This window comes from Talpa europaea, assembly GCF_964194135.1.
Source record: "Talpa europaea genome assembly, chromosome: 3".
NCBI lineage: Eukaryota > Metazoa > Chordata > Mammalia > Eulipotyphla > Talpidae > Talpa > Talpa europaea.
This window is the reverse complement of record NC_140069.1, coordinates 145965540-145990326: the sequence shown is the minus strand read 5'-3', so window position 1 is coordinate 145990326 and position 24787 is coordinate 145965540. Positions and strand designations below refer to the sequence as shown.

The following is a 24787-nucleotide window of genomic DNA, read 5'->3' as shown; positions in this document are numbered from 1 at the left end:
CAGCTCTCCATAGTGGTTGGATCAGTTTGCACTCCCACCAGCAGTGCAGGAGAGTTCCTTTTTCTCCACACCCTCGCCAACATTTGTTGTTGCTAGTTTTTTTAATATGTGCCATTCTCACTGGTGTGAGATGGAATCTCATGGTAGTTTTGATTTGCATTTCCCTGATTACAAGTGATGTTGAACATTTTTTCATATGCCTGTTGGCCATTTGCATTTCCTCTTCAGAGAAGTTTCTTTTTAGCTCTTCTGCCCATTTTTTGACTGGATTATTTTATTTGTTGTTGTTGAGTCTCATCAGCTCTTTGCAGATTTTTGTGATCAGTCCTTTATCATTAGTGTTGTGTGCAAAAATGTTCTCCCAGTTGGTGGGGTTTCTCTTTGTTTTTGTTCTAGTCTCTTTATAGCAGATGTCTAGTTTTAATCAGGTAGGAAGAACTGCAGAGTTTTCTCAAGAAGCGCAAAAATTAGGCAGTAGAAGTCCACACATCAATAGGCTGTTTGGAAACTGGTCAAGGACCTATTACACATTATGCTATGGTTGTCTAAAAAGTGGGTCACTCAAAATTGAAGTATGCTAATCTAAAACAATAACTAGTATGAGTGACAAATTATCTCATTTAATTCTTGCAATGTCCTAATGAGTTACAGTTATAGTTTGGGAAATAAAAACTGAGAGGCCTCATTACTCGCCTAAGTGATACTGCCAGTAAGGGAAGAACAAGACTTCAAACACAGCAGGCTGGATTCCTAAACACTAACTAGGTTGTCTTCCTAAGGAAGGAAGAGGAGATTTCCATCCTCAGCCTTCACTAATGTCTGTGTTGCTGCTTCCTGTGTTATGTAAGAGTTCTACCTTCAGGGAAATTATATATTTCCATCGACTTAAAAACATCAACAGGAACTTCTTACTTGATTAGTTGATTAGACACTTCAGAAAAGCTTGGTACTTAACAAGATAATTAATAAAATCTGCTACTTTGCCCCTTTGATGCACAGAATTCATGTGATAAGGGCATTTGACTTATTTAAATGCTGGGCATCAGAGGGGAAATATAAGCATCTGAGCAATAACCCTGGCTTTATTTAGGATGCTGAAAACAGGATCACCAAATTGTCTCCCCAAAGACAAGCATTTCTGAATATATTAGGGAATGACAATCCATTTACAGGCTCACTGTCACCCTAATTTCCCAAAATTCCATCCACAGCTTATGGAGGGAATTGAGAATAAGGGTTTGAGACTGAAATGAAACATGCGGTAATGTGGCAAAGAAGTACAACCTCTATAAACTTTTGTCAAAATTAATTCCTCAGTACTGTTCTTAAAATATTGCATCACCTGTTCCATTGAAGCTAGCAAAAACCAAGAGATGAAGTTTCCTAAAATGCTGTGAGCCAACAGTTCTCTGGCTGTGTTATATCATCTGATCACTCCATGGAAGTCAATACTATTAAAATGTTTCCAGATTCCAGCAATTGGTAGTAAATGAATACTGATTGGGAGTTTCTATGTTACAATTTCTTTAATATGCTCTCTGGAGTTCCAGGAAGGGGCAACATCTTCTGTGTCTCAGAGATTTAATGGCATCTCGTAATAATAATGCCCTAAGATGGGTCTCTGTGTTCTCAAATAAACTCAGGGTTAGAGTCTTAGAGTTCAAAGTGAAATGCTTTGGAAGTATTGGGGACAGGTGGCTTTCACTTGGCCTTGAAGGAAGGGTAGGATTTTAAAGAAAGCACAGATAGAGAAGTTTCAGCATGAGTGACAAACTGCAGGAAAAAAGTTGGACAATAGGGGAACTTGGTCACATTTAGGGGGCTGAAACACAGTAAACATCTGGATGGACTAAAGAGTCTAGCTTGCAGATGTACCTGAAAATTGTGTTAATATGTCTCTATATATTTTTAAGATTTGGTTTCTTTTTTATTTATACAAGAACTCGGGTACAGGCAATAGGCATGGGAGGGTGAGAGAATTCACCAGAGACAGAGTGGAGAGCAGAACAGGAAGGCAACTGAAAATAGTGCTGTGGGGAACAGCGGGTGAGACAGGAGAGGTCTGCTGCACCATGTGGGTGTCTCCCTGGTCAGCTGGGAATCGAACCCGCACTGCAAAGGCTGCGGACAGCTTCACAGTGCTGCGCTCAACCTGCTGCACCACAGGGAAGGCCACATGTCTATATTTCTTAAGGAATCAAATAAATGTGATTTAAAAAAAGATTATTATGTATAGAAGAAGTGGGGTGTAGGGCAGAGGTTTGGAGTGAAGGATTCACCAGAGACAGAGTGGGGAGCAGAACAAGCAGATCTACTGAAATCCACTGCTGAGGGGAGCAGCGAGGAGACAGGAGAGGTCTGCTGTGCCAAGTGGGTCGGCTCCCAGGCCGGGGATCGAACTCAGGCCATGGTGATGATAGCACTGGGACTTAACCCTTGTACCACCAGGGAGACCCTAAATGTGATTTTTCACCCTGTTTGACACTAACTGTGCAACCTTGCAAATTCGTTTCTCTAAAACTCTATTTTCTCTGTGTCATAAGGATATGCTGGTTCTCAGAGTAGGCGGGTACATGTGATTCTTTCTACAAAAATGAGCTTGTCTCTAGTGTATCATTCAGGTGCCCACGTGGTGATTTACACTAATAATAAAAATGCAGGAAGGTGCATTATGTCCTCACTTTATTGAACTTCAGTTTCAATAAATTGATGGAATTATGAAATGCATTTAAAGTTCTAGAGATGTCTTGAAATTCAATTTAAGCTGTATATTTAGTAAAAAATTATCCTTTAGCGACTGTGTTATTTCTTCTACACACACAAAAAAAATGAAAGATGGCTAAAAATATGACTTGAGATTTCTAAGACATTCACAATAGTATTAAAAATCATTTACTGTTAAGTCATGCTTGTCATTAAGTGTTGAGACAAAGCCCGGTCTTAATAAATAGCACAAGTACTTCTTTTAAGCCACACTATTATCCATACCTTTTAGATTTGTTATGTATGTATCTTTTAAATATATCACATCATTGTTACTCGTTCAATTTCATATCAGTTCTATTCATGAAGAACAGGCTTTATAAATTACCATAACATGTACATTTTCAATGTTTAGGACTTAAAATGGAAGGGCTAATCTTTTAAATCACTTACAACAACCTTTACTTAACAGAAGCCATGATTCTTATTTTAACAATGAGAAAATCCAGAGAAGCTTAAAAATAAAATATTAGTCATAAAAAGACAAATGCCTTTAAAATATCTTATTATCTTGTTAATAATATCCTTAATATCATGTTTTTCTAAAATAAAGTGATACCAAGCCTGTAGAGGTCAGAGCAGCCTTATGCCTTTAAATCCTGTTAAAGTAGGTTGATGGACAAAGCTATTGATTCACAAACAAGTTAAGGAAATCAAAGTAAGATTTAAACATGTTTGTGGAGTGTTAACTTGCTTATTAAAATCCAGTTGCTGTCATTTTCACATCAATCATGTTTACCACTGGTATCTGGGCTGCTATTATGGAAGATGATAATACAATTTTTCTGAGTAATCTCTTTTTATGACATGCATCCTACACCTTCATAATGATTCCTTTTGCTTGAGATTGACAAGGAGACACATTCTCCTGTAAAAGTTTGAAATTGTCTTTGTGGAATTATCTAAAACACCTCCTAACACCTTAGACAGGGGAAGGGTCCGCCTCTAATCTACAGAAAGAAATATCTATTATTAGGACAATATAGAAGAAACATTTAGAAGCTACCTTTACTATTCTCATGATAATCTGGCAGGGGGTGGGTTAATGATTTCTGACTTTTACATTACAATAAACATTACCTATACAAAATGATTTTGTGTGTTATCTGTGATGGTCACTGGGGTTGTGATCTTAAGGAATATTCCAATTATTTCCATATTAAGTGAATGTCCACTGTCTTCCAGAACTACTCTGGTGAGTAAGAAAGTAAATCCAGGTTCCTTGAGTTGACACAAGAAAGGTAGAGAAAAACACATGGACATGTGTGCACGTAGGCCGTTGGATCTGAGATGTGTGTTGACTGCTACTGAAGTCCAGCAGTGGAAGTTGTTGTGGGTAGGGAAGCACAAAGGAGAGTTGAAGAACTTCACTTTAAATAAGCCAAAAATTGCTTTTTTAATACAAGTGACACATTGCCTGCCGCCTCTACTCAGTTGACACAAAGCACCATCTCTTACCTCTCCTTCACTGGAGGATTTGAAAGTGTTTTTAGGGGTGAGCAGTGAGGGGAGAGTTTGGGTTGAAAGTGGAGAGTATCAGGGCAGCATCACAGAATGGACCCCCCAAAGCTAAAGAAATGTCAACCCTCGTAAAAATAGCTTTTAGTGGTTTGTATATATATAAAAAAAAAAAACACTAGGCAAAATGCCCATTATCTGGTTATGGTACGTAACAAATGTCCTGACTTTTAAAAACCTCTGGTAATTGAGAATAATTTACACAATCCCATTTGTGATATGCACTGGAAAGAAGGCATCAAACGAGATGGCTTATTTAGTACCTTCCACCTGTGTGCATCCTGACTCAGTGGAAGCAAGACAGAATCAGATAACAATCTAATTATTCTTGTGAAGGAATTGAGCAATCGGCTAAGGGATTAATATAATAACCAAATTCCAGCTGGAATTGTCTGCAATATTTGGTACTACTTTATTAAGAAATAGTAACATTTCTGCAAGCAAACAAAGAAACTTTAACTGATGAAAACATATAATTATTCATTTTAGATATTAAGAAAGGATGAAAGTTCTACTTTATGGGAAATGATGCAATGACCCAGTGGGCAGGTGTAGCTAGATTGACCTGGGAGCAACAGGAAAAGCCTCATGCCCTCTTCCAGAAAGTGTGTGTTTCCACCCTCCCAGATGCTGCTCCAACTGTGTAGCCTTCAGAAGGAAATGTGGTGTTGATACTCCCTGGATATTCTGCACAACTGACCCCAGTTAAGTCCTCTCCATAAACTCTATTTTTTTAAAGATTTATTTATTTATGCATACAGGACATTGGGTGCAGGCCAGAGGTGCAGGCGGTGAACTCTCCATAAACTCTTAAGACCTGACAGGCAGGTGGAACAGCTACTAGGCTTGTGACTATCAAGACTCAGCCTCCTAAAACAGCTTCCTGTCTTCGGTGACAACTGTCACCAATGCAAACAATGAGGTCTGCTTCCTTCTTTGGTCTTCCTAATCTCCATGTAAGGTCTTGTGTGTGTTCAATTTATACCTGAGAATCTCCCTAGGGTGTCTCACCCAACAGTGTGATTATGCAAAGAAGAGGGAAGACGTTTAAATGACATCTACTTAATATAATTGAGTCATTCATTGTATGCTATTGAGATGACAAAAAATGTTCCCCAAATTAAAAAAAAAAATAATTTATCTGAAGTAAAATAAAATGATATTTAGCATTGCATAAAAAGGATGGTTAAAAATAGGCTGAAATAGATCCAAAACATGGTTGCACTAAATATTTTCTATTTGGAGAATATTCTACCATGCATGAGCCTTCTGTGGCAAGAAAAAAAAAATGCCTTTAAACAGGGAAATGAAGGATTTTATTGGTTTGCTGCATTTCTGAAAGCAATCTTTCACAGGCAGTTTAGCTAATTGTATGAAACAGGAAGGCAATATAAGAAATCCAAACATGGAAAACTCCCCAGAGGTTGCCAGTATCTGAGAAAATAGAGGCACACATTCCACTTGTGAGTCTTATGCCGATATCCTATAACCTTCAAAGCTTCTCCATGATCATCTTGGAGAGTCGTGATGACTTTTCATTAGTGAAACCAGTTTCCTCAGTGGACTTGCTAAGTTGCCACTGGCAGCCCTGCTTTCTACAGGCAGAGCTGGAGAGCTTCCCGCCCCTGGTCACCTCTGCCCTTCTCCGCGATGCCTCGCCATGAATCCCATCAGGTCCCCTGCACAACTCCTTCCAGAGGAAGCTGTGGTCTGTTTCCAGTTAGATGACACCTATGTCCAGTAACAGAAAACTGCTGTATTGAAGTGAAACTTCCCTGCCTACTGTTTATCAAAAGACTCCCAAACACCAAAGGCTGGGATTGCATTAAACTCCCAGCATAGACTTTATGACTTTCTCTGCCAGATTTCTGAAAAGGTTTGCATATGTACTACAATCTGATTTCTGCAGTTTGCCCTCACTGGAACAGAAGATGATCTTGTGATTGGGTGATAGCAGAACTGTGAGCCTCGCCTCAAACAAGAGAATAAGGGACATGGAAAATCTACTTATCCACTGTGGACAACAAACTGGCTTAAGTCAGCTAGCAACATACACACTCATTGCACACAGAGCATTGCACACCCAGGCTTGCCTAACTAGTGAGCTAGGGGATGCCTAAGCAGCTCATTAATAAAGAGCAGTTGCATACAAAATGGTTCCTAGACTGAGTACTGAGATATCTGGGCCCTGGACCTAGTCTAGTTTTGACAGTTTCCTAATAAAGATTTTGATTTTCTGAGAAGTTGGGATAGTAGGATTAACTTGTCTACTCTCAGCCCATAAGTTTATACAAAGTAGTAATAAACAGAATTAACTATGAAGACACAACTTTTCTGGAACAATCTGATGGAAACAGTGAGATTCTGCAGCTAACATTTCTTCCCTTGGCTGTGATACTTAGCATGAAAAGACGGTCATTAGGATCAGTTTTATAAAGATCTTTTAGACTCCTTGCCTGAGTGAGTAACAACATCACAAGTACTTACTGCTCCTGCCTTTCTTCCCCTCTTAAAGTTTCTCTCCTTTCAGTAACTAAATACCAGCAGTGAGTCTGGCCTATGCGTCTCCCTTTTACAACCTTAATGTAATGTTTCCCAACCTTAATGTTTGGGAGAACATCAGAAAACATAGATATCAATCAAATTAATATTTGGAAAAAAAAGAAAATAATCATTGAGTACAACTACATCAGTTGAAATTATATTGTATTTTGCCTTGAAATATTTCATCCCCAAAGCGCAGTGATGTCCATCCACCCATTACAGATCTTAAAAAAAAAAAATCTTCTGTACAAGTTTAGGAGATTTTTGTTCTCCCCATGTATGTTTAATAAACCAGAATAATCTGCAAAGGACCTGGCTCTGTCGAGCAAGAACCTTCACCTTCAAGTCAGAGGCATCTGTGTTTTGCTTGCAGGGACTGCAAGCTAATCCTTTTCACCAAGACGAGTGAGATTTGTAAGACAGTGCCAGCTCACGAAAGTGCGGTGTGCCCAACTCTCTCCGTATCTTGGTTGCCCTCTGTGCCCCTGTCAATATTGTGCATTGCTTCCTATATAAACCACGCAGTCATTTTTTATGAGTAATGTTTGTTTCAAGCAAACATGAGTTCCAGTGAAATGATTAGAATTTTCACCTTTCTGGTCTTCTCTCTATGGATTTTCCTCACTGGAGTTTCTGAAATGCCTCAGCATTTCTGGTGGTAGAGGTGGGTTGTTACTGGGGATGGGTGTTGAGAGGGAGAGAGATGGACAGTAAATAAGCGAGAAAGGGCATGAACATGGTGTCTCCGTCCTAACACTGGCAGTGCCTGGCATTATTTACAAGCACAGTGTATTGCTTGTAAATTATTCCACTCCATTCTTGTACTATCAACTGTGAGGGCATTATTATTTTCCCTATTTTATGAATGAGTGTGTTATATTATGGTGAGATTAAGAAATTTATCCAGAAGGAAATGACCACTAAAAGTCAAAGCCGGACGTCGAGACCACGTGCATCCCAGACATGATCCCTTCTGCTTTCCATGGCTTCCCTGCCTTCTTCTGCCATCTTCTAAATCCTTCAAATGAAACTAATATTTAAGTTTCTACTGGTGTTATCAGAGCAGATTTTTATTACAACAAGCAAACATATTCTGACATTATTATACATTAGGAAAAATTCTAACAGTGAACAATACCATTCCTCTAAGCATTTGTTGAAAGAGTATTTGTTGGCATTCAATCAGCATTGCTGACATGAGATTGGTATTTAATGAAGTCATTAGGTATGTCGATTTCATGTAGCCGATTAAGAATCACAAGTGCGGAAAATACAGTTCTCTTTTTGAGTGTGCGAGACACTAAGTTTTAGCTTTACCTACATAAATCATTTTATCTTTCCAGCAGTTCTATGAGTGTATTAGTGTCGCTTTGTGCAAAAGCAGATGCGTGACTCAGAAATCACTCAGATCACCCCAAATGCAACTGGCAGAGCTGATGCCTGAACTTGGCTTTCTGACATCAAAGCTGATGTTTTCAAAGCTACACTAGACTCTCCCATAGATACTTTACCACATGCTTACACCACTGATTGAGGAAGATGATTATATTAAATATAACTCTTTATTATCTGAATTCTTTTTTAAATTTATATATATATATTTTTTTAATAGAGGCATGTTTTATTTATTTATTTGTTTGTTTGTTTTGTTTATACAAGCACTGGGTACAGTCAGAAGCACGGGAGTGTGAGAGAATTCACCAGAGCCAGAGCAGGGAGCAGAACAGGCAGACTGATGAAGTACACTGCTGAGGGGAGCAGCGGGCGGCAGGAGAGGTCTGCGCGCCATGTGGGACCCTCCTCCGGTGGCCGGGGATCAGTCGGGGATCGAACCGGCACAGCAGAGGGCGAGGGCAGCTTCGCAACCCAGCGCTCAACCGCTGCGCCACCGGGGAGGCCCTAAATTTATATATCTTTATACTCATAATTTTCTAACTGTTCATGTATATAAGTGTATGTCTTCTTAAAGTCCACATCTTCCTTATCACTGATTTTGTGAAATTGGATTTTCGAAACACTTGCTCCCGTGCACCATCACCACAGTACCCTGTGCTCCTCCCACCCTCTGATCCCTGTCCCTCTTCTTCCCCTGCAGGATGTCTCCAATTTATAATTATCTGGTTTTGCTTTGCTGTGTTTTGTACTATTATTATTTTTTACACTGATGTCTTATTTGGGGGGAGGACAGTCTATGGGGACTCAATCTGGGGGGGGTGAGGGGAAGCTAATATTGATTATAAATAAATAAATAAATATTAAAAAATAAAAACATTTGCTATATTGAAGAAATGGTAGATTTCATATAGACAGACACAGACATATGGATAGATGATAAATGGATAGATGGCTGGATGGACAGATAACAGAGGATCATATAGATGGATGATAGGATGGATGGATTGGGTAGGCAGGAGATCGATCGATAGAGAACAGTTGTATGCATAGTCCAATACATGACATAAATAATGTAAACCTAAAGCAAAGGCTTATTTTCAAGGTGGTGGTGGGATGGGGTAGCCATGATCAGATTTGACATAGCCACACAGAATCTTTAACTTTTCAGATGATTTTCTCAATGTTCCTGGCAGGGAAGAGCGCACAGGAGGGAGAGGCTCTTCGTTCATTCTCTCCAGCACATGGCCCAGCTGAGGAGGACACTGAGCCACCGGGTGAAGAACAAACCGCCTCAAGTGTGTTAACTATTCTTGGAAAAATAAACGAACATTTCTTGGTCCCACTTTTCTTCATTGGGAAGTGCAGGGAAATAATACTTCAGTAGATCACAGGATTACGATGTCAGGTGATGGGAAAAAATTAAGAAGAATGTGGTTTGTGAAAACTTGAGCGCTATATAAACACGTTCTTCCCTTTCCATTGGCTAACTCCCTTGCTCCGACCTGCCTCGGGGACTCCACACTGTGCCAGCCACCTCACAGGGCAGCTATCCCTGGACAGTGCCCACTTGCTGAGAATAGAGTGAGCAGTGCTCAGGGCTACAGCAGAACCAGCCTCCATGCAATGCCCACTGCTCTGCAGAACAAGGAAGATGCCAAATGCTCCCCAGAGAGCCAAAAAGCTTTACAAATTATACCACTCTCACCCGCACACACAAAATAAACCAACAAAATCAGAAAGCATAGAGTTGATGGGGCTCTTGAGGAACTGGAAGGGGGCAAGAAATACACACAAACAAGTTAACATATACTTTCAAAAACAGTCATCTTCATTTTGTTCCTAGGAGAGATCCCCCCAAAGAAAATGATTGCCAATGAAAGGATGTTGCGTGAGTTTTATTTGTTTCAGACGAAAATCCCTCTTAAGAAAATGTATTTCAAATCAACACGAACAGTATCTAAGGCTTTGGGGGTGAGAAATGATTCCCACACTGAGGACAAATTACTATTGTTAGAAGCTGTAAGATGAGTGTTTGTTAGGAGTTTCAAATCTCACTATTTCACAGCAAAAGACTTGGCAAAGTTATCTGCCAAGACAGGAGGTCAAAGTTATTCAGCCATCAGCGTGCAGCCTCAAATTGTTGAGCAGGGCTCTGGGGGCCTGCGGAAGCTTCCTGGGTTAGATTCCACATTAATCATCTGTCTGAGCCAGAGGAAAGCGTGTGGGTGCAGATATTTGACCATCCAATGGAACGCCCAATACACAACTATTTAATTGGTTATAGTTACAGAAACATAACGTATAAAATGCATAAACCTAGTTATGTTTTGTATAGAGATCTACTTACATATTTTATATATGGGAGTGTGTGTGTGTGTGTGTGTGTGTGTGTGTGTTCATTGAACCCACGTGACTCAGTAACAAAGTTCATGTCAGGAAATGATGTGGCTTTATATTTACCTCATCAAAGTCAGCACTTCTAGAAATGTACATGGACCCTAAGAACACAGATATCAGCAAGGTTCCCACTTCTCGCCCAGAAGTGATAAGAACTCACACTAACACAGGCACACATTTTAGAGGAGAGGATATCTCAGCATTTTCAGCATTTCGCTGAAATGTTCACTGAGCAGTAACTGACTTTTAAAATACTGTATTTCCACAGTAAACTTTTTATAGTAACCTAAATTTTATTAACTCCAACTTTCTCACAAAATTAAATAATTTGTCCAGATTTTATGAATACCAATTATATCTTGGACACTCATATCTAAAAATATTAAAGAATTTGTGTATCTAATTAAATTCCCTCTAAATATGAAACATTGATAAATAAATATGATGCATTAAAGACAAAATTTGCATATTTATTGCCTTAAAACTTTTTTTTCATGAGCTCTATCTAACATTAAACATTAAATGGGGCCTCCTTGGAGGCGCAAAGGGTGAAGCACCACACTATGAAGCAATCCGCAGCCTCTACAGCACGAGTTTGATCCCCAGCTGGCCAGGGAGCTACCCACATGGCGCAGCAGACCTCTCCTGTCTCGCCCGCTGCTCCCCTCAGCAATGTGTTTCAGTAGATCTGCCTGTTCTATTCCCCACACTGTCTCTGTTGGATCCTCTCACCCCCTGCATCTCTGACCTGTACCCCAGCTGTTGTATGCATAAATAAATAAATAAATAAATAAATAAATATTTTTTTAAAAATGACATTAAATGAAGGGCATTTAAAAGAAATAAAATAGAAATACTGAGAGTGTTTTAACATTAATATTTTCAATTTGTTATTGCCAGTACTAAAAGCCCAACCAAATCATATAATAGTTTCTAATAGACTCCTTTACATGTTAAGGTTAATAAAGATAAATCTGTGTTCCAGTTGTCCAAATACAGTGAGAGAGATGTCAAACGTTATCTGCAAACTAGGGTTATAATTTCAGATATCCATGCCTTCAGCAAAGATGTACTGAGCATCTTCTAAGTATCAGGCACTTAGTGCAAGGGATGCAAAAGTAAAACAAAAGACTAAATTATGTCTCATGGAACCTTCTATATGGTGGTGGGGAGAAAATAATATTAAAGTAAGATGGAAGTATGAATCATTTTTGGAGGAAGGGGTGACATGTTATGCAGTGTAGCAAAGGAAGGCTTTAGTGGGAAGTGACCCTCCTCATGAAGATGAGATGGAGAGAGCACCACATACAATTTATAGTAACCTAAATTTGTGGAAGGAGAGGAGCTGTGAGGTCAGTGTGTGGAGCGCGGTGTGTTCAAGGACCAGCTAAGCAGAGACCAGCCGTGAAGGGCAGTAAGAGATGAAATCAGACAGCAGGAGCACAGACCAAGAAGGGTCGTATAAATTACAGATAGAGGCTTTGATCTTCACCCTAAGTGAGAAAAGAAGACATTGGAGGGTCTTCAGGAGAAGTGATGTGATAAGGTGGCTTCATTTAACAGCCTCTCCCAGCTGCCATATTGTAGACAGGAGAAGGGAGCAGAAGCAGGGATCTCATTCAAGTTCTACTGCAAAAATCAAGCAACAAAAGAAAAGGGCAGCTTGCACTGATGTGTCTGAGTTAAGAATGTATTTTCAGTGCCTCCCCGGTGGCACAGTGGGTTGAGTGCAGTGCAGTGAAGCTGTCTGCAAACTCTGCAGCGTGGGGTTGATCCCGGCCAGCCCCGGAGCTACCCACATGGTGCGGCAGACCTAGCCTGTCTTGCCTGCTGCTCCCCTCAGCAGTGTGTTTCAGTTAATCTACATGATCTGTTCCCCACTCTGTCTGGTGAATCGTCTCACCCCCCACACATCTGGCCTGTACCCCAGTTCTTGTATGCATGAATAAACAAATCTTTAAAAAAAAAAAAGAATGTATTTTCAAAGGCGACTTAATATGTCCTAAGAAAGAGAGAAGACACGGGACAGCTCATAATGTTTGAGATGTACAATTTAAAGAACGGAGTTGTGTAAACTGAGTCAGGGAACCTCAAAATGGAGCTGCTGAGTGGGGAGTAGGGGGGCATTTGGGAACCTTGACATAGGATTATCAAATATAATTTATTATATCATATTTTATAATGTAAACTTATATATATTATATAATAATTTATATATAATTTTAATATAATAATAGTATTTTAATAGACTTCCTATATGTTAGGCCAAGTACATAAAGATAAATAATCTGTTTTCATAATATATTATTAAATTTTAGGATCTATTTACATAACAGTATATATTATACATACAATATATATTATATTATAGATTTTACATTATAATATTTTTTCAGAATACTATCGTTGACAAATTTCAGGAGAATGTCACACGGTAAGGTTTGGGGTGTGATAAATGCACAATGAACCTATGATAACAGATGGTACCTGCTGAAAGCACCTCAGTGACCCAAGGTGTTCGGCCTGGTCTGCTTTCAGTGTTACCAGACTCCATTTTCAACCCCAGCCTCCATCAGTCTCTTTTAGTGTGTATATTTCCAGTGACACATGCAGGTCTATATCTTTATCATTTCAGTGACTTTTGGTTGAAATAGGGGGTTGGTACCTTCTCTGTCCTCTGATCACGTTCATTAAAGGGATGATAAAATAGCTGAATAACTCAGAAATGATCAATATCGTCTCTCTAAAAGGGCAGGGAAATGGAAGCAGTGGATTAAAGGAAGGCAAGGGAGGGAGGAGGTACCAAGCTACTAATATTCATGTGCTGCCCAGCCCCAAACCCAGGCTCAAGCATTGTGGTATCAGTCCCACGTGGTCCAGAAAAGACACAGCAGTACGTGTACACAAAAGGAAAGAGGCATGGTCCGTCTCACCTACTCCTTTATATCCAAAGTCAGTGGCATGTGAGTGGCACATTTCATGACATGTGGCTCCAACATCTACCAGGGGCTCTTAATGCCAGCTTCTCTTGACTTCAAATATATTCATGACACACTGATGAACCCTAAGGAAACAGCACTGGGATCTCGCTGCTACAGGTAAAGAAACTAAGATGTTTATAGGATCAATTTTACCATGTACCATATACACTCACCCCTGTCACCACGCCAGCCATTTTGATATTATTCTTTTCCTTGTGCTATAAAATGCTTCCTCCCCTACTCCATCTGAAGATGCCACCTCCTTCCTGCCACATCTGAGTGATTCTGTTTCATGACTTCCAGAACAGACTTTCAAACACCAAATTGCTCCTACTCTCCTTTTGCTATGTGATTTATTTACTGAATACTCACTGTATCTTAGCTCTGTGTGGGTCCCTGGAAGTAGAAGAAACATTTTTTTTCTTTAAAAAAGAGTGTTTTTAGGGCCTCCCTGGTGGTGCAAGGGGCTAAGCACCGCACTATAAAGCAATTCACAGCCTCCGCAGCACGAGTTCCATCCCCAGCTGGCCAGGGAGCAACACACATGGTGCAGCAGACCTCTCCTGTCTCGCCCACTGCTCCCCTCAGCAGTGTATTTCAGTCAGTCTGCCTGTTCTGCTCCTCGCTTTGTCTCTGGTGAATCCTCTCTCCCGCCCCCACATATCTGGCCTTTACCCCAGCTCCTGTATGCATAAATAAATAAATCTTAAAAATAAACAAACAAATAAATAAATGTGTTTTTAAAGAATTTCATTATCTAGTATCCAAAAACAGCATAACATTTAATTAGAATCTACCATGATACAAATAGGGTGATCCTATATGCAACAGAGGCATACAGAAGAACAAACATTGTTGACATCATCAGTAAGGCAAGATAAACACACCACACACACACACACATCTTATTTAGACAGCAATGTCTCAACACCAGGAATTCTGCATAATATGTCCCAGCACAGAATTTCCTAAGCACCGGATTCTCAGAATCACCTGGGAATGCTTCATAAAATGAATGCAGATCATGGGACTCCACTGTCATAAAATTGGACTCAGTAACTCTCACTTGCTGGCTCTGAAATTTACACTTTAAGAACATTTATTTTGATGTGTGAGGAGCTGTTTGGTAACAGGAGAATTCCAGGCAAAGCAAATGAGTGGGCCACTCTGCTTAGAGATTTCAGAAGAGTGGGGTGAGTATATATCCCACCAACCACAAGAGTTTGTACCACAGTTGAGGACAGAAGGGGCCTCAGGAAGGACTGATTGTGAAGAGCTCAACTGTGCTTCAAATAACCCATTCCTCATGCCCACTCACCCTGTTCCCCCAAGTCCCATCAATCTAATTCAAACCCTTTTAATTTTTATGTTTGAAAACCTCAAAGTGATTGCTTTGACCGGAGCTGTTCAGGTTCTACACTTCCCTTTTTGATGTTTACTTTATGTGAATTCAATTCTTTGAACCTTAGAATATCAGGCTAATAACAATGTGGGGACTTGATCAATAGCACAGCATTAGGGTCACCCTCCACCTCTCAGAGGGCTGATCTTCTGCGTGTGGATGCTTTCAGCAGGGAGGTGATATATGCCACGTTATACATGGACTGGCTGCTGCCTCTTGGGGCACAAGTTCTCAGCAGATGACTATTTTACTTATTAATGTTCTTTCAATTCTTTGTTCTTTCTTGACAAAAGTTTAGCATGTTCCATCCCTAGATTAACAGGCTATAATTAAATGAACAAGATTTATCTGCCAGTACTTCAAATTCACATTAACATGAATTTATAGAAATAAGGATCCTCTTCTGTGAAATTCAACATAGTTTTCAACTAATCGTTTTAGTCCTAGTTCTTTGGCAGAGGAGGCTGAAAACTGATCGATGAAGATTCCACAATCTGCCAGGAACTATTAGTGTTCACATGTGTGAGCCCCAAGTCTTCCCCAAAATGATGGCTTGAGTATTGTTTGGACCATATTTTCTGAAAATTTGTAGTTTTACAAAACTTGACTATGATCCCAAATTAACATGGCTCCCCTTACAGCATACATATTTGAAAAGACATAATCATATTTTTGTGTAAAAATATCCTTGCGTATTGATTCAATATAAATAAATAAAATGCATTTTGCTGTGTTTCATTTAAATCAACTCAGAATGTATGTGTCATGGAAATAACAGTTTAGTTCTTTAGGCTGCTATCACAACAGTCTAAAAACTGCAAGAGAATACCGGAAAGAGCTCTTGGAACTCAATCTGGCATATGTTATCATTTAGTAATTTAAACTATCTTTAGTGTTTTCTTCATGAGATGTCAAAAATTCTTATAAAAATGACTTGAAATGCATAAATTAAGAATATGGTAATAATTAAAGAAAAGACTGAGGTCCTAGTGGGTTTACGCTTATAATTCACAGCTTTATTATAGTTTAAAAATTAGACAATTAAATGAAAGTAAAAATCAAAATCAACAAGCAACTATAAACCAGAGACACACAATGGCAGGATTGGGAAGGGATTACTGTCAAAATGGGGGGGGGGTGGGAATTGTAAGGGGACTATAACCAAGGTAAAAATGGATACATTGTGCAAAAATGAAAAATGATGTAAAAATATATAAAATAAAAGTAAAGTAAAAAAAAAAAGACAATTAAATGATCAGAACAACACTAGTATCCAAATGCCAAACAAGTTTGCCTTTGGAACTAGGATGATTGTTGGTGAATCTCAAAGTCCAATTCACCCTTGACATTTGGACTATGATGTGAAGGTCAAACTACATGTTTGTGACTTAAATGGTTCCCAGTCTTCCTCCCTGTTCTAATATAAACAGAAATGCCCACAACACTAGAAATGGCCTGTGTGTGATAATTTCTGATACCAAGCATTGCTTAAACCATCCTCATCAAGAGTAGGATAAGCAAATCTTTTCAAGGAAAGCTAACTTTTTCCATTCCCTTTAGACAAAGTGTTTTCCTTGACTGAAGATGTAAAAAGCTTCAGGTTTCAATGCTAGGCTAATTTTTGATTTTTTAACACCTTCATTTCTGCAATATATCTACATTTAGATTTTCTAAATTATTTCACTGGTATATTGTTCTCCATCCAACAGATATTTAATACCACCCCGCCTTCTAGAAATTGGATACCCGCTGCAAACGATCTCAACAAGTTATTTTCATACTCTTCTGCTTGAGAACAGATAATCTTTCTACCCAATCAATTTCAAAATTATCAGTTCTTGCTTTCACTGTCAGAAATATCTCAGAATCTTCAGACATGAGCCTCCCCCACTAAACTACAGACACATACTACACAGGCACACACATCACTATCTCACACTCTTCAATTTGGAATGCCCTCCCACCCTTATCAAATCTCACTCTGTTCAAAACCCATGTTTCCTTTAAGACCACATTTCCCGTCTTACAGAAACCCTTCTCAGAATGCCACCAACTTTTCTGACTTCTGATAATACGAGTTGGCACATATTGTGGTCTATTGTTTTCACCGTCTATTACGTCTCATTTGGTGCCACTTGTCCACCAAATGATACCATAAAATCAACTGGATAAATCAGTTCACATTTTCTTTGACACAAAGGAAACTCAGGACAATTGTATAGTACCTGAGCTTATAACTGTCTGATTGCAATTAAATAAACTACAAGGTGCAGGGGTTCTGATCCCTGCTTCCTTCCTAGCCAAATTTTCTCCCAATCCCAGAAGTCGCTCCCTGCCTCATTACCTCCCATATGAGCACCTCTGACCATGATAACCCTAAAGATGCCCGCCTTGCTTCTGTGCCACTATCTCTGTCTAATCAGTCTGGTCAACCATTTCACTTTGCTTATTCAGACTAGTTCTTTCATCCTGTCTAATTTTCAGAAATTTAGAAACAGCTTCCACTACCCCTAATGGAGAAAACCCCAGTACCTAGTGGACCTAGGAGAACACTGTGGGCTGTGAATATTCTTACTCTACCCAGTGGCATGGCAGTGTCAGGCACTGGTGTGTAACATTCTTGGGGATGGACCACAAGTTACCCTTGTGTTACTTGGGGCTCAGGACAAGGTACACTAAGCCCCACCTGCTTAATAAAAAATTGTTAGCATTCCAACTGAAATAGTATTATCATTCATAGCCTGTTACTCAGGGAAGAACAATTATTTTAGGCTGAATATAAAACGGTAAGATAGAGTGAGTGGGAAATGTGATTTTAAGCAAAAAGGGCTTAAATGCCCAACTAACGAATTCAGACTTCATCCTAAAAGATTAGGGTCCAAAAGGAAAATACTCAAACCACTACCACAAGGAACAGAGATAAATGAAACGGGTCTGTACATGCTCACAGCTTCAGAAAGACAATAAGGGGATGATGGAGTGATAATGAACTGGAGAAAACAGTTCTGGAGAACACACTAGAGAACAGTGAATACTGTTTCATTCCAAATGACTGTGACCAGGAAGAACTCAGTGTTATCAGATGCTCTTATTAAATAATAATGATGATAGTAATAATAATAATAATAAGCTAGGCTCTGAGTTATCAGAGGGAACTGATCTTCACCATTAGCAACTAATTTAATTTTTAAAGAAATCTTGTAAGAACAGCCACCACCCAAAAAAGTCATTACTATAGATGCATTTGGTCAACATGCCACATATCTGTAACCTCAAACAACTGGAACCCAGGGGCAATTTTGTAAAAAGATCTGTATTTTACGATCACGTGGTTCATGGCAGAATGACACTCCCAAGGGATTTTCAGTGATTGAATGAAACTCTGAAGTCCAGGGACTATCTATGAAGGTGAGTCAATGGTTAGATGAGAATCTTGGGGGGTATAGAAAATGATAGTGGCATAAAAATTGGAAGAGTTTAAAAGCATTTTGAAGTTTCTAGTTTAGTTGATACTTATTAAGAGGTCATTGAATAAGAAATGTGAATGAAGAGGGATTAGAAGATAATAAATTTGATCCCAACTATGCCATTAACTATTTGTGTGATTTTGGGTTACTTAACCAAGAGATTCAATCTCAATTAGAAAATGAAAGTTAGAGTAAGGTACATCTGAACAGCTTTTCAAAGCTAACGTTTTGGCTTTTTAGGTTGGCATCTCCTGATCTAAGTCGGGGACCGATAACAACCTCCTGACTTCACTTATTTGAAGTTCAGGAATAGGCAAAAATAATCTCAATAGAAAGAGGAGCAGTCCTTGCTTATGAGAAGAGTTTGAGTGGAGACAGGCAAGAGGGAACAGTCTCAGGTGTGAAAGCTAGATCTTGATTGAGGCCATGCTTACCTGTATTTTACATACTTCAAAGTTTATTGAACTGTACACTCACACTGCAGCTGGGTAACTTTTATGATTGGTAAGTTAAGACTCAATTGAAGAAATATTTTTGGGGAAAAAGTTCATAACTTTAGCCCACTGGTTTTCATATTCTGCTGTGCATCACAATCATCCGGAGATTATTACTTCAGTACAAGCCAGAAATTTTGATTTCAGACATGTTTAGAGAAAAACATCTTAGATAGAAATCCACACTTGAATCCAACAGTTTACCTATCATATCTTGCATGATTTTTACCTACACTCATGTGTCTTTCATTCTGCTTATTGATGTCACCTTGTTTACAACGAAGGGGTATATTTCACACCTCTGCAAATGTACACTATCGCACCAAGCTCACTATTTCCTACCCTACCAGCTAAGAAAAACCACCAATATCATCATGAGCCAAACAAAGTTAGCCTGTTATGAGAGCAAGATGGGGAGGGAGCACAGTGGACTCTAGTGGAGGACTGTGAGTATGTTAACAACACCTGAGGGGGGGAAATCCTATACTTCTAAGAGACAAACAACAATGTAAACCAATGTTACATGACTGAAAACAAGCAAAATGAAGTTAGCCCATTAGTTTGTGGAGCAAGGAAGAATGTACACCAGGTAACCGAGGAGTGTCTAGAGAGTATGCTGCTCTTGGAGTTTGGGGCTAAGGAAGTGACAGGATGGTCATGGCACAGCTAGGCCAAACTTGTAAATGGAAAGACTCCTTGACACAAGTTGGTGTCACCTCTTCTTCACCTATACACAGAGGTAAAGAAACTTCTGTACAGTTTCTTGCTGGATCTTAACACTGAACATGAAGACCTGAGTGAGCTGCTGACACACAGAGTTTGTACTCAGATCACCTGTCATGGCGGCCAGTTTGGCATAAGTCCTGTGCGGGAAGCCATTGTGTTGTCCCCCACAGTTTCTGCTTTAATTCTCAGCAATGCTCTCCAAGCCTAACGGAGACTCAGGATGCTTTTCCTTTCATTAAACTAACAGAACCCAAACATTTGTCAGAGTTGCCCAACAAACCTAACGTCTAAAAGAACCAAACAAGGATTGGGATGCCAAATGGGTTTCACCTGTGTTCTCTCTCCATCACGTACACCCATTTCATCCATTCTCCACTCCTAGAAATCTCAGTTTGATTTTCAGAGTCTGCTATTTTTTTGTTGTTGTTGTGGGACCCTCGCCAGTGGCCGGGGAATGAACCGGCACTGCAGAGGCTGCAGGCAGCCTTGTAGCCCAGCGCTCAACCGCTGAGCCACCAGGGGAGGCCTGAGTCTGCTAATTTTTATGAGTGTTTTGCTTTGTTGAATGGCACACTTTGGAAACATCCTGTTTGTATATCTGTCCTTTTGACTTGCTTTACTGCAATTATTTCCCTTGAACTCTTTCCATTTGGCTGTTTATGGTACGTTTCGTCTGTCCTGATGGCTAAACAGTATCCCACTGTGTGGACAGACCATATCTCCTTGATCCAGTCCTCTATCACTGGGCACTTAGGTTGTATCCAAGTCTTAGTTATTGTAAATAATGCTGAAACAAACATGCGGGGGCATATAATTCTTTAATCTGATGGTTTCATGCTATTTGGGAAGATGCCTAAAACTGGGGTTGGCTGGACATACCAAAAACGGTATTTCCATTTTTGCTTTTTTAAAGGTAAACAGAGATTGCTCTTCAATATGGCTGCACCAGTTCACACCCTGATCCGGTAAACACAATTTACCAAATTTTTGAGGATTTGAGTGAGGTGAAAACATATTTATTTTCATGGCTAAATCAAAATAATATTTTCCACCCTGAGGTGACTATAATTTTCTCTTTTAGCACCCTCACAGCCAATCTTTCTTACTACTCACATTAAACCAGCAGTATGAGAAATTCAATACTACCCTGACAATAAATCATTAGCAAGAGTAAACCCAAGGCAGAAAAGGAGGGCTTTTCTGGTGAAAGACTACCGAAAAGATGTCCGTGTGGCATCCTGTGACAAGAGGCAGGCACCAGCTTGTGCGACTGTCACACGGGACAGCTGTGTCCTCCCCAGATATTCATCTGCTACAAATGTCCATTATTCTCTTATGCTGTTGCTGTTAATCACCTCACTCTCATGGACCCAAAAGGTGCAGCACTGGCAGAGAAAACAACTAAACACAGGGAAATAGAAGGTCTCCAAAAGCCCTTGGCGTGAGGAATGGTTCAGTAGTGCCAGAATGAAGTGGCAGGACTGAGTAGGATTCCCCACTCTCACCAACTGGATTGTGACCCAATTAGGGGCCCTCCATGTTGTATTGAATGATTTCAAAATTCAATGAAACTCCCCCATAGACCCCCCTCCACACACACACACACACACACACAAAATCTATTTCTACCAAGTCCTCACATTGTGCCATTTAAACATCTTGCCATTTTCTTTGGCAAATGCACCTCAAGAAAGCTGGAAATAAAAACGAAGTAAATTATCTTAGAGTAAAAAGCTACACTGCAGGAGCAGCAGGAGGAAAATATTCAGGAAATGGTCAATGGGCTACTACTTCTACTTTTTATTTATTAGCAGCAGAAATTTAACCAAGAAAAATGCCACCTAATAATATCTTCTAAAAATATTTCCTATTTTCTAATAAGTAACCGTGCTAGGTGGTGGGGTGTAAAAGAGCCAAGCGGTGGTGTGGGATGGGGGGTTGGAAGGGTAGAGGGAATGTGTCTGTACTCAAAAAGGAAAAAGGTGAAGGGAATAGGAAAAACTGAAGGAAGGATACTCAACACAAGCCTGAAGGGACTCCTGGGCCTCCCTGGTGGCACCAGGGGTTAGATGCAGCACTGTGAAGCTGTCCATAGCAACTGCAGCATGAGTTTGTTCCCCGGCTACAGAGCTGACCCACATGGTGCAGCAGACCTCTCCTGACTCCCTGCTGCTCCCCTCAGCAGTGCATTTCAATGGATCTGCCTGTTCTGCTCCCCACTCTGTCTCTCGTGAATCCTCTCACCCCCTGCACCTCTGGCCTTTACTCCAGTTCTTAAAATATTAAAAAAAAAAAAAAACCTTAAAAAAAAGGGACTCCTGAAGATTGTTTAAGAACATTCTAGAAGTGAATGTTACTCAAAGATCCATGAGCCCTGTGGGGACTGAGTCCTTCCCTAACTTCACTCAGAAAAAAACAAACAAACAAAAAAAAAAAAAAACAACAAAAAAACAAAACTGCACATCTTCACCAAGACCAAGGCTGGTTCCCTGGTTCCCCCTGAGGATACAGTTCCAACTCCTCACCACAGCCTGGCCAGAGAAGGTCACGCCCACCCTTGTCAAAGACCTGTAACATATTGTGATTTCAGGATACTTCTTTCATCCTAACTCTTGAGAAGGCATTACTAGGTCTACTGTTTCTCTTTCCAGATAGAAGTAATATTGTGCTCCTTGCTTTATAGGTCTGAGATACAGGAGGAAGAAGAGAAGCAGGCTGAAGCAGAGACAGAGGTGGACTATTCTTGTTTCTGTATGTTCCGAAAAATGGGTTACTAAAAAGGATTAACAGTAGCGCTGTCTCGGTATAGTAATGCCTCACAGGTTTATGTACTCAGGAATTGCCATCAGAAAGCCAAATAACAGAGGCAGGTTGTATTTGTGATGGTGCCCAAAGGATGTGAATCCTGATTATGGGTCAAAAATGATCATGTGATTCACTGAACCATAGGATACCTATGACCAGACACACATTCTGTAGCAGAACCATGTCTCACAATAAAGTAAACATTTTTTTTCTAATTGCAAGTAGTATTTTCCAAAAACAAAACAAATCAGGGTGCCAGATCCCCTTGTCAAGAACAGTCATTCAAGCCACACGGCTTGAGACAATTCTCCACTTTGGTTTCCCAGTACTTAGACCTGCTTCCTCACTTTGGAACATGCATCTGAAGTCAAATTTTGGGGACCCATAGGATTCCCAAAGAGAAATAAAATAATAGCTATGGAAGGAGTTCCTCCCATTCTTGCACAGAGAGCTTCTTCCATAAGTTCTCTTTCCATGACAGGCTATTGCGATATTCCACACTGCTCCCTACCTTCTGTTGTTTATAATGCAACCCCAGGGTCCGCAGTCTATCATTTTAGTTATATTATTTTTAGCTGTTTTTATATTGTTTGGTATATTTTAGAGAATTTTGGGGCTATTACAATTCACATATGACACTGTTGACCCAATCAACGTTTGCAATTCAATGATTTTGAGTTCTATTACTCTTGATGTATAGTGAGCAGAGAATGAGGCCAGGGAAACCTGACTCAGTTGGGAAGTCGGGGACATGGAGCAGAGATCTCTCAACTTGAATGAGTTTTCCTTCCTAAATTTCTAGAATAGGCAAATTCTCAGACCCTGGGTTACACAGTGCTGTGCACAATAAAGATTGTTTAACTGTGATCTTCTGAAGATAAGGCCTTGAGCCAACTACACAGCTTACTTGTCAAGACTGAGACCTTGCTCATTTGATAGCCTTGCCCTTTCCTCTTGCCTTTGGATGCTCACTGATCCAAAGCTCTGCGCTCAGACTCTGCTCTGTGCTAGTCCATACTTTTCAAAGCAAGACCTGGCTTCAAAGCTCTCAGCCCAGATCTCGCAACCTCCATGAAAAACTCCTCTGACGTTCTCCTTTCGAGATATGCTCTGATCAGGCAAGGCTTCCCTTCACAGTGAGATGTCTACTCAGCTTAGCTTCTCATCAACAATTGGCTCTTAATTATTTTTTAACTTAAAGTCATTGACAATCATCACAACAAACACTTCTTGAGTTGCTCAATGAGTGACTTTGTGGCCTATTTTATTCTCAAGTGGGAAAAAGAGCCATTCTGGTCGCAAAGGAAGTCTTCAGCAGAAATTCAGTATGAATACAGAAGAAAATAACTGTTCTTCAAGGGCTCCCTGATGGCATAAGGGGTTAAGAGACAGCTCTATGAAGCTATCCTCAGCCACCGCAGCACGAGATCGATGCCCGGCCATGGAGTTGACCCACATGGCGCAGCAGACCTCTCCTGTCTTGCCCGCTGCTCCCCTCAGCAGTGTATTTCAGTCAGTCTGCCTGTTCTGCTCCCCACTCTGTCTCTGGTGAATCCTCTCACACCCCACACCTCTGGCCTTTACCCAGTTCTTGGATGCATAAATAAATAAATCTTTAAAAAAAAAATTGCTCTTCCACACAGAATTCTCAGATTTACTTCAGATGTCTGTGAAATGGAAAAAAATATCTCCCCAATTCCATATAATTACATTTTATAGAAATAATGTTGTACAGTAGTATTTACTGGAATTTTTACAAATCTCTAAGCCTGTCACCACAGAGTCTAACAATATATTCAAATGACTAAGAATAGCTTTCTTTAAGTTGTTGTACAAATCCTTATTATTTTCAACTCAAAAATTGTAATATTATTTCCTATCTCTTCTCTTAGAAGTCATCATTAATAAATAAAAAAAAAAACCACACACATACACACACACACACACACACACAGAGCTCTACGAAATACCCAATTTAGTCCTTTCTCTTCCAGACTCTGTCAGCTCTTCCATAGTATGTACGTACACAAACCCATACACAGACACACTCTCACGCACACACACACAATCCACTATGGCTCTACGCTGGTAATCATGAATGAATATTTAACCATTTTACCAGCATCTACAGCCTACCAAAGGTTGAATTCCACTGAACTGGCATGTTGCTTTTTAATTTTCTGCTTGGATGGGTTGTTTTTCTGTCCTGTGGTTTCCAAAATATTTTATGAGTCTTGATGGAGAGGCTAAAATGCTTGCAAATTTTGCTGATCTCTGCCAAAAGCTGATTAACCC

General features: G+C 39.9%; 1 protein-coding gene across 1 annotated transcript in view; it reads right to left on the bottom strand.

The window, feature by feature from the left end:
• CNTNAP2 (contactin associated protein 2) overlaps positions 1–24787 on the bottom strand; it is a gene marked incomplete at both ends in the record, with an annotated part of 1573870 nt that overhangs the window by 1211135 nt on the left and 337948 nt on the right. The window lies entirely within an intron of this gene.